The sequence below is a fragment of the Herpailurus yagouaroundi genome, unplaced genomic scaffold (assembly GCF_014898765.1).
Source record: "Herpailurus yagouaroundi ecotype Mexico unplaced genomic scaffold, PumYag 67793, whole genome shotgun sequence".
NCBI lineage: Eukaryota > Metazoa > Chordata > Mammalia > Carnivora > Felidae > Herpailurus > Herpailurus yagouaroundi.
This window is the reverse complement of record NW_024420586.1, coordinates 17,615,058-17,623,942: the sequence shown is the minus strand read 5'-3', so window position 1 is coordinate 17,623,942 and position 8,885 is coordinate 17,615,058. Positions and strand designations below refer to the sequence as shown.

At 55.5% G+C, this 8,885-nt stretch overlaps 1 long non-coding RNA gene across 1 annotated transcript; it reads right to left on the bottom strand.

The window, feature by feature from the left end:
• Positions 1–5,390: 5,390 nt before the first annotated feature.
• Positions 5,391–8,305, bottom strand: LOC121026079 (uncharacterized). Its single transcript, XR_005788256.1, has 2 exons — positions 8,115–8,305; positions 5,391–5,659 (listed from the first exon to the last, which is right to left on the bottom strand). It is a non-coding gene; the product is annotated as an uncharacterized LOC121026079 (long non-coding RNA).
• Between the last annotated feature and the right edge of the window lie 580 nt (positions 8,306–8,885).

The window sequence follows — 8,885 nt, the reverse complement described above, 5'->3', positions numbered from 1 at the left end:
CCATGCTCAGCTGCATCCATTTAGCTGGGCCATTTGGACCAGGAACAAGGGCTCTCCTTTTACTGTCTGTGGCATTCAGGACGGCCTCGTGCTCAGCCAAAGGGCTGCGCCTTGTCCAGATGTCCAGAGGGGCTGGTTTCATGTGTCTGACAAGGCCGCCTTTCTGGGCAGGAGGATCTGAAGGAGGGACATGTCTGCAGCCTGGGCACGGGGTGATAAATGCCCCCTCTGGAATGCGAAGATGAATTCTTAAGAAGGAAAAAAAAAAAAAAAGGCTTTCAACGTTATTGCAAAGACCCCAAACAAGGGGGTTTTCTCATCCCAAATGGCAGGATGGGGGCGGAGGAGGGGTGCCGGGGAAACAGGGAGAGGGGTGGGGGCTGGAGTTGGTGACACAGACACTTGACTGTTAAATCCCTGGGGACGCCCACCAGGGCGACAACCTCTTTTCCTCTGGAGCAGCCCCCGGGCTCTGGGTTCCAGCCCGGGCTCTGCCTCCCGCCTGCGTGTAGTTGCTGTCTGGTAAGCAGCCCCGGAGAATGGGGTTGTGTTTGCCTCGCCTCCTGCCCAACCCCCCTCCCAGAGCTTCCCCAGGCACAAATGGCTTTGTACAGCCAGGGACAAAAACGGCCGTTCATTCCCCATCCATGCCTCGGACAAAAAGCTGAGTGTGGCCCTGTTTGCTCTGGTTTGGGAAAGATGGCGCTGGTGGGGACCGAGAAGCCTGGGAGCCGAGGGGCAGGCAGGGATGACTAAAGGGCACAGATGGGTGGGGACCACGTGGAAGGTCTGTGTGACCCGGATCCATATGGGAAGGAAGGGCAGTCCCTTTGGTGCCCCTCGACCTGCTAGCGTAAGAACAGGTCACACATGGTGGGGACTGTGGCCACACCTGACGGTTTCCCCATTAGGCTCACTCCCCTGGAGAGAGCCCCCTGGCCTTTACACATCTCCAGAACTTTCCTTCACTCAAATAGTATTCACGGGGTCGGTACACTGTGGTAGTTAAGCATGGACTTGGGAATCAGACGGACCCGCTTTCAAAATCTGTGTCCTAGTCCCAGCTACGTGACCTTTGCCTTGTCACTTACCCGTTCAGCCTCAGTTTCTCCATCTGTGAAATAGAAATAACGATAGCATCTATAGCATTGTCGGGAGGACCAAGTGACACGATCCATGTAGAGTGTGGAGCAGAGTCTAGTATCTAGGAGGTGCTCCATAAGCCATGACAATTTATAATATCAGTAGCTATGGGGGAATGACAATTCAGAAAGTTCTACTTTATGAATGAGTTGCGTCTCAAAGTTAACTTGCAAGTCTGGTTTTTGGACGTAAAAACACAGTTCCCATAGAAACACCGCTAGGGAGAATCTTGAGGTTCCCAGTCAACCCACAAAAACCGATTCAACTGTCAATGTACCAGAAATAGCTGAGTGGTGGCTTTGAAACATGGCAGAAAATTCTTTCATGCTCTTCCCATTGAGAGGTGGGGTCTGTGTCCCCTCTCCTTGAGTCCTGTGGGGTAGCGACTGCTTCAATCGATAGAGTATGGCAGAAGTGACGTTAACGTGGCTTCGGAAGCTGGGTCTTAAAAGGCCATTGCAGCTTCTGCCTCGTTCACTAGAACATTCTTTCTTGGAGGCCTGTGCTGCCATGTAAGATGCCTGAGGCCGCCATGCTGGAGAGAGGTAGAGATGAGAGATGGCTGAGAAGCCCACGGTCATTCAAGGACTGCTAACCTTTCGGGTCCTCCCGGCTGAGGCCCCAGTCATCGTGGAGCAGAGATAAGCCAACCCTGCTACATCACGTCTGAATTCCTGATGTACGACGTCTGTGAGCTTAATAGAAGGGCCGTTGTTTTTTCGTTTTGTTTTTTTCTTTTCGCCACTATATCTTGGGGGCAGTTTGTTACACAGCAGTAGCTGTCCAAAGCACTGTGCCTTTGTAATGAAGATTCTGGCCGCTCTTAACTGGCTAACAGTTGTCGAGTGCTTACTGTGTGCCAAACACATTCTGTGCATTAACTCATCGGTTCCTCTACTGTAAACGAGTAGCAAGTAATCTTAGTATTAAACGCCAAGGCCGCAAACAGTGGCTTTCAACGGAGAAAGTTTCTTATACCTCACTGCCGGGACTTGAAGAAAAACAGATATTAATTAGCCGGGTCTGAGGAGGCACATGGAGACTTTGCAGTGATTATGGATGGCACTTCCAGACAATTCCAAGGGCTGTTAGCGACTGAGGACACGGACTCTTTATTTTATCTAATTTCGCTTCAAAACTCACAGCCTTTCTTTTCCTGCGTTCAGCTGTATCTGTTGCCGAGTCTCACCTGCTCATCACGTGTCTTTTGAGCTCAGATACAGAATGAAGAAAAAGGAAAAGAGATTTTCTCCCCAGCTGTGATTGCCAGACAAGATTCGAGAGAGAGGAAGGCGGAAGGGTGGACCCAAGCGTGAGACGGAAGCGGCCTGAGGTTCATTAACTGAGCAAATTGAAGAAAGAGAGGTTGAAAGACACAGGGACTGTTCTCGGCTTAGTACCGGAAATGGTGGGAGAGATATGTCCAGATGGAGGGAATTGTCCCCTGTGGTGGATGGAATCATTGGCCCCAGTTCTTCACCCCTGCCTGCATCCATATGCTTGCCATGACTTTGTCACGGGTGGAGTGTATGTTACCCGTCCTTGACTTTGGGCCTGGCCATATGACTTGGTTGGACAATGGGGTGCAGCGAAAGGGACAGGGTCCTGGTCTGAGCTTAGGCCCCAAGAGGCCTCATGAGTTTCTACTTGTTCTCTTGTGTCTCTGCCATTGCCGTGAGCAGAACATGTCCGAGCTTGTACTGGTCCTGGGAAGCGGCTGAGAGACTTGTGGAGCCGTGTCCCCCAGCCAACTCATGAACTTGTGAGTAAGAAGTTCATTGTTGGAGGCTGCCATGATTTTAAGATTGTTCCACCGCAGTAGTTGACCAATGCACCAGTAACCCAGCTTACTTACTAGCTGGCACAAATGTGAGTGACTGAAGAGTGTTGGGTAACGGGGAAGGAATTATCCAGTTGACCACTGTGTCAACTGGACTGAGTTACATGTTCCAGAATTCACTGTCCTGTATGTTTCTCGGTCGGGGTTGGCCACAGGAGACGTTCGTGGGGGGTTTGGAAGGCGGAAGCGAAGGAGCCACCATTTTCATGGTCCGACCATCGGAGTCGGGCAGGGGCCGTCGCAGCTCACGCGTGTCACCGTCCGCTCTCTCGCCACGTTGGTGAGGGTGGCAGCCGGGCCCGCAGCCCCTCCAGCGCCCCCACAGCTCCCCGCTCGGCTTCTCAGAGCGCCGGGGCTGTGGGTGTGCCGCCGCGCGCTGGAGGGCACCCCGTGTCTTTGAGGTTGGAGGGGGTGACAGATACACGCGGGTCGCAGTTCGTCCTCCCAGGTTCGGTTTGTCCCTGGCCTCCCCTGCTTCGCAACCCTCTTTCCTTCCCGACCTCTGTCCGTGCTGACCTCGGAGCCCTCCCCCCGGGCACCCACGCAGCAGCCTTGCACAGACAGCTGAGCCAGCCCCCTCCGCTGCGCCAGGGCTGATCTCCACGGACCATAGCATCTCCCCCTTCTCGGGATCCCTCACGGTGGTTCTGCTTCCCCGGATCGGCTCCCGCTGATACAACCACTTAGGCAACTGTACGCAGAAAACACGAGAGCGCCGCATCCCTGCACCGAAGGCAGGGACTTCCTGAAGTCTTTCCGGGGGGGGGGGGGGGGGGAGAAAGACGAGAGCGTCAAGAGTCCGTCGGAGACCAGCGGCAGGCAGAGTCAGGCACTGCGATGCTACGGGAACCGGTCCCCCAGGTGGGCCACCCCCCCCTCCCATTACCCCGAGGGCCACTCTGAAGAGCGGGAAGCAGGGGGATGAACATTACTGCTAGAAGCAGGGAGGAATTGGAGATGCATTTTGCCTCCGGCAGCCTTAGGAGAATTGATCTCCCTAGACTACCAGGCAGGGCTGTTCCAAAGACGGGAACCAGCCGGGGACTGGAAAGCCGGAAGGAGACGGAGCGGCTGTCACCCCTCCCCCCTCTTACCTGTAACCTAGACGTAGAACTAATTTTTTCCTTCCTACCCTCCTGTGGCCCAGGAACGTCCACCCCGCAGCCTCCGCCGGGGCCCGGCTGTGAACCAGGCAGTCAACAAACACCTCTGATCGTGGCCTTTCGCTTCTGTTTCTCAGAATGTCAGTGTTCATGCTGCCTGCCTTTCAAATAGATGCACGTTCAGCTACAGCTAATTTGGAATTTGTTTCTCCAAGAGCATTTAGAATTGTTTTTGCCTGATGCATCAGATTTAAATCCCGGGGCTAATTAATACCGAGGCATGAGAAAGAAAGGAGGAAAGTCGGTTAAAATGACTGGCGGAAATGAACTTGAATAACCTGCTCTTCAGCAGCGTGCTCCGTGGGGCCCAGACGTGCTGACAGGATCATAAGCTGGTGCCATGCCTGTTCCAGATGTCACCTCCTGCCCAGGTGGGGAAGGGACTGAAAGAAATAAGGTGGCCCGCGTGACCGCGTGCCTGTGCCATGTATGTGCTGTTGTGTGTATGTGTGTGCTGTTTGCTATGTGGGTTGTGTGCATCCTGTGTGTGTCTTGTTGGTGTGCATTACGTAGCCCGCGTGTGTAGCCTGTATCACATGTGTTGTGCTGGTGTAGTGTGTATTGTGTGTTATGTGTCTCTTGTGGGGTGTGAGGGTGTGCGCGCGAGTGTGTGTATGAGAGATTATTTTTGTGTTAATTCCTTAAAGCTCAAGGGCATTGAAATGGGCCTTTAAATAAAAGATTCACCGTCTTTGGCTTAGAAGTGGACATCTTCAGCTGGAAACCAGTGGGGTGTTCCCTTCCAGCTCAGCCTGAAACCGAAAGGGGTGGGGGTGAGGGCTGAGGTCGGGGTGTGAAGCTTAAACATTTCAAGGTTCTCCAAAGAAAGCCTCTTCCAGCCGGAGTTGTCTGCATCGGGAGGTGAAAGTTTGGGGCCCCGGGGGACCCAAGAAGTGGTTTAAAAGTGACAGCACGGGGCTGGGTGGTGAAGGGAAAGAATGGGGCCCTAGTCCCGGCACCCGAATCACAGGCCGGCCCCCCCCCCCTCACTAAGGGTGAGAGCCTCTTTCCTTGGTTCACACGAGGAAAGGTTTGCATACCCTGGGCCTGGAGCCCGGGGTTTCTGGAAGGGTCCCATGTACGGAGCAGCAGGATGAACTGTGGGCAGGAGGAGCCGGGAGACATACGCGTGGACCCGGCTTTGGCATTGAACAGCCGTGTGATCTTGGCCATGTTCCTTGTTCTCCCTGAGCCTCGGTCTCTTCTTAGCTTGGGTTCCCCCAGAAGAGACCCGGAAACAAAGATTCAAGTGCAAAGGGTTTATTTGGGAGGTGATCTCAGGAAACACTGGCAGGGAGGTGGAGAAGTAGGGCTGGGAAGAGAAGGAAATCAATAAAGGGGAATTATCACTACTGCCGGCAGCCTGAGCTCGGCCCTTCCGGAACATGCCACAGCGACAGCCAGACGAGGCGGAGACGGAGCCGGGGTATTTATCCACCAAGTCCTGTCAGTCATTGGTTGACGGCTGCTCCTGGAGAGGCGGGAGGCATTCGTTCCTCGAATTTCTGGCTTGCTGCAAAGAACACATGCCAGAAGCCAGATAATCCCCCCCCCCCCCGCCTAGCCTAAGCCAAGGTCCTGACAGCGGCCCCACAGGCCGGACTGCATGGGGACAGAAAAGCCTAAGAGTGTGGGGGATGGGGGATTGACCACCACTACACTATCCTTTCTGCAGAATATGGAACTTGAACCATGGCATCTTTAAAGTTTCTTTCAGGGGCACCTGGGTGGCTCAGTAGGTTGGACGTCCAACTTCGGCTCACATCACGATCTCAGGGTCCATGAGTTCGAGCCCCACGTCGGGCTTTGTGCTAACAGCTCGGAGCCTGGAGCCTGCTTTGGATTCTGTGCCTCCCTCTCTCTCTGCCTCTCTCTCTCTCTCTCTCTCTCTCTGTGTCTCAAAAATAAAAAAAAAAAGTAAAGTTCCTTTCCATTGTAACACTCAACCACCTATGAAAGAACAGTTCTTCCTTCCTTCCTTCCTAATGGAGGATATATGCGAGCATCTACTCAAAGGCTGGTCCTGATGCTGGAGGAGGGCAGGCAGACAGGTGGGGGGACAGGCCCAATACCTAGTGGATGCGAGAAGCCGGGGGAGGGTCCTGGCATAGAAGATTCTGGCTGGAAGAGCCAGGGGAGAGGCAAGGACCCTTGGAGGAGGAACAAGGATTTGTCAGGAGGCAAAAAGGGAGAAAGGCACTTTAAGACATGGCAGAAGGCAGGAGCTAAACATAGTTTGGGGTGGCTGGGATACCTAAAGGAAGCCAGGAAGCGTCAGGGAACGACCCTGGACACATCCGTGGAGTGTGCGGGGCTGCAGGGCCAAGGTCAAGGCTCCTTGTTAGACCCCGGAGGCCCCGGGGAGCTCTCAGAGCTGTTTGCGCTGGGGAGTGAAGGGGTCACATTTGCCTTTCTGGAAGTCCCAGAGCGAGGCGTCAGCAGGGTTGATTTCTCCCGAGGCCTCTCTTCTGGTTTATAGATGGCTCTCTTCTCACTGTGTCCTCACATGGCCTTTCCTCCGTGCACGGAGAGAGAGACAGGTAGAGAGAGAGAGAGAGAGAGAAACGGAGAGAGAGAACTAGCTCTCTGGTGTCTCTTCTTCTAAGGACACCGGTCCTGTGGGATTAGGGCCCCACCCCATAACCTCACTTAACCGGAATGAACCCACCTCCCCCCCCCCCCCACCATAGGCCCTAAGCCTGGATACATTCCCACTTGGGGTGGGGGTGTCAACCCTATTTCGGGGGGAGGCCAGATTCAGTCAGAAAGTCCGTTCTTGTTTCCGGGAGAGAGGTCGCGTGGGCCTGAGTAGTGGCTGGGAACGGGCAGGAAGGAGCACTCACAGCAGAGGGTGCGGCGCTGGGCTGACAGGGGTGAGGACGAGGGAGGGGCTGTCCGCGCCCCGCCGCACGCCCCTCCGGCCCAGCTCTGAGTTCCCCCCGCAGCTGTGGTGGGCCGTCCCCGAGCACGCTCACAGCTTCCCGCCTCCGGTACCCGCACCTCCCTGGCGCGCCATTCCGGGCCTTTCTCTGGCCCCGTGAGAGCTTTTCAGCCCCGAAGTTCCAGGACCTTAACACACCCGGAGCAACTCTCAACCAATGAGGGCTGTTGGAAAAAAACCCCTTAGCTCTTCCATCCTTTGACCGAAAAATTCTGCACGATGGGGCCCCAGTTGCCCACATCCTTTCCTGGCTCTTTGTCTCACTCCCACCCCCTCACTGGGGATCATCCAAGTCCTTGTCTCAGGTCTGCTCTGGTTTCCTGAAAACCACCCTCCCAAGTTGACTGACTTCCCTGAGGTTCTAGGCTATGCCGGGGGAGGGGGGGGGGGGGGGGGGGCCCGGGGGGGGGGGCGGGGGGGAGGGGGCGGTGACATGAGACCCAGGCCAACAATTCGCCTTGCAAGAGCCAAGTTCTCCCTGCACAGTGTCACCATTGTGGATGCCAATCCAGCCACCCTCTCCCCCACTGCCAGCCTTTACCTCTCCTCTCTCCTCTCCCCTCCCTGCCCTAACTTCTAGCTCATTCCTTACGCCCGGCATGTTACTGACTTTACTTAGTGGTCTCCCTCTAAAGAATCCCCTCAGTGACTCCTCTGCCCCCCCCCCCAAGATCTTTTCCCAAACCAAGACCCTTTCCTCCCGACAAGGGACTCAATGGCCAGCCGCTGGGATAGTCATCTGATATCTGACACACCAACACTGAAGGGGGAGGGCAGAAGAAAAGCAGCACACAAGGCTAGTCACGTGGCGCCAGTTGGCAATTGTGACGTGCTGTCACACACACCCTCTCACCCGATGAGGAGGAGCAGGGGACGGAGGAAAAGGGGTAACGGACTGTTTGAGGTGGAATTACCCGGAAGGAGGACACGAAATCGTTCTTAAGGATGGGTTCCCAGGGGTGAGGGGTGGGGGTGGAACGGCAGGGGGAGGATGCTGGGCAAGGCGGGGTGGGAGGCCACGTCCTACCTCAGCTGGATCGTGCGGGGAAGCTCTGGCGTGGGAGTTATCCTTCGGGTTTGGCCCGACTTGAGGCAAGGGAGCTGGAGTTTACGCTTCCAGACCACTCCGTCTTTGACCAAGTGTCTCCTTGGGGGCACAGAAACTTCCGGCACTTTCAGCTCTCCATCCTCTGCATAAAGCAACTCCAGAAACCCCGGGTCCGCCAGCTGAGGAGAATTGCAGGTGTGAACCGTTGGAACTGAGCGCGCGCGGAAGTTGGGGAGGGCACACAGACCCCACCAAAGGCATCTGAGGGCATCTCGGCCGAGCACGGCCGGTGTGGACCCGTGGTCCCCCCCCCCCCATGGATTTGTTTTCCTTCGCCGTGTAACAGATTGTCACAAACTCAGAAACTCAAAACAACTCAAATTTATCATCTCGCACTTCTGTAGGTCTGAAACCCTGCTACCGTGAGACGGGACTTTTTGCTTGGGGTCTCGCTGGGCCCACGTCGGGTGTCGGCCGGGGCTGGGGTTCTCCTCTGAGGCTTGAAGTCTTCTTCCGGGCTCAGCGGAAGTGGACAGAATTCAGTTCTTTGGGGCCGTAGGACCGGGGCTCCATCTTCTTGTAAGTTGTTGGTTGGGGGTCACTCTCAGTTTCCAGGGGCCTCTTGCCGGGTGGTCCCCATAGGCGGTTCACATGGATGTTGGCTTTCTTCTAGGCCATCGGGAGCATGGCACTCGGCCTTCCTCTTCTGCGACCAGCCAGAGAAAACTCTCTGCTTCTAAAGGGGTCACC